The sequence below is a fragment of the Monopterus albus genome, unplaced genomic scaffold (assembly GCF_001952655.1).
Source record: "Monopterus albus unplaced genomic scaffold, M_albus_1.0 scaffold201.1, whole genome shotgun sequence".
Classification (NCBI taxonomy): Eukaryota; Metazoa; Chordata; class Actinopteri; order Synbranchiformes; family Synbranchidae; genus Monopterus; species Monopterus albus.
In genome coordinates this window covers 25,000-27,120 of record NW_018128081.1, presented here as the reverse complement: position 1 = coordinate 27,120, position 2,121 = coordinate 25,000, and positions in this window count along the sequence as shown.

The following is a 2,121-nucleotide window of genomic DNA, read 5'->3' as shown; positions in this document are numbered from 1 at the left end:
AAGGATGTAAATATAAATATATTTTCTACCTTTTCATTTAAAGTGCAAAACGTGTTCCAAAACAAAACAGGGAAAGAATCCCAAAGAGCAAGACTGAGGAATATTTTTGCAGCTTTTTTTCTAGAAATATTTTTCTGCCTTTACACCTGCAGTCAGAAACATGAGCCAGGTGTCTAACATTTCTATAAGCTGATGAGCTCTGTGTTATTGTTTTCATTTTCGTTCAGTCACTGTCACTGAAGTGCTTCCATGTGAATCAGCGTTGACATCCGTCCCTGAGCACCATGACACGCTGTAACACTGATCTGTATGCATGACGATGTTGCTACCATGCTCATCGGATGTACAGACGGCTATATTTAAAATATCATTATCTTCCAGCTGTCTGTTTTTGTGATGATAGTAACTATTATCTGAAAAGCAGCTCCAGATGTATCCCTGTGTAAGGTATTTTAACTGAGTACTTAACATGTCATAACTTCAGTGCAGCACTACTGACAGGCATTGTAAATGCACAGATGACGTAGTCACTGAGTTTTGCCAGATTTGTTTGAGTATGCTTCAAGCTTTTTCGTCATAATTTATCATCTGTGATCATCTTGTCAAATAACTTTTTTTGTTTGTTTGTTTGTTCTTTTTTAGGTCTTATTTTTCTGTGAGGTCACACTACACATGGCATGCCATTGTCAAACTTCCTGTTTGTGCTTTTATTTTCTGTCACTTTATTGATGTGAATCAGAGAGTCAGAGTAGCCAATCAGAAAGCAGGCCATTGTCTGGCAATGTGACCATTCCTACAAATGTTCCTCTGAGTGATTAAAGTCAGCACAAGTTTAAAGATGCTTATGTTGTTTTTGGAATTTTAGCATAGCATGACAAAGTTTTTAAGGGTCTGCTTTAACTGTACGTCCTTTTAGTTACTTTGTTGTGAATCATTCCAATATTGTCCTTTTTTTCCGCAGAAAGTGTCTTGAGTAACAACTCAGAGATGCATTTGCTTTCAATAAAATCTAATATATAATAGTGGAACATGACGATAATTTGCAATTGCACTCCTCAGAAATGTGCTCTGACATTGTTCCTTCTAGTCAGTGTTTCCTCTCAAGCTGTCTACAGCACCATGTAGTTAAAGTCTGAGTTTTTGTCAATGGAAGCAAAACTGTAATTGCAAACAGTAACAACTGTTTTTCTCAGCCATGCTTCCTGCACAGAAACTGAGGAACTAAAGTCCAGAGAGCTCATTCAAATGCAGAGTTGCAGCTCTTTAACATAATGTGACATTTTCCAGCCTACCTACCTACCACACATATCTGCAAACTGACCTGCATCAAGCATTGGAAACTTGACTTTGCCCTTGGACTTGTATTTGGGTTGAAGATAAACCACTTGAAGGAGTTTGTAAAGCCATGGTGTTTGTTGACCATTCTGTTGGAAACAGGCCTGCAAAGATTAAATCACATTCTTTCTATTAAGTGCTGAAATGGGTTTGTGTTTGTTTACGACAAGCTCACTAACTGTAGTCACAGCCTAAAAACTTCCATTAAACGTGTTTGAAAGCCTTTTTGACTGATACGTCACTGGCATCCTGCCATTATACAGCATTCCATATTGGCAAGTCATTCACCAGTCTTGGTTGTTTCTGTGAAAAACATGCTAGTGAGATGAGAACGTGTTTTAAATTTATGCCTATAAAGACGTGATTTAAGAGATTACAGGTACAAAGGAAACCATTCCGTAGTGCACTGGCAGAATGTTAAAAAAAAAAAAACAGGTTCCAGTATTTGATGAAATGTATTTTTCTCAGCCACTGTATGTTTTGCGCCCACAACCTAACCTTGTACCTTATCATAAGAAACTCAGTGGCCCCACACGCACCCTCCTCCACACAGCTGTGAGCAATGAGCATGCCACCCCCAGCTCCTTCAACATCAACCCTGAATGCGTGCGTAAAAGGCAAGTTTACCGAAACCGTTTGGCAGGGCGGTACACACATACACACACACACACACACATACATACATCAAATCAAACCTTTGGGTAATGGATTAACGCATCCGACAAATAGCAAAATGCACAGCAAAGCTATGAGCTCTACATGTCAATGTAGTGGAAGAAAACACCC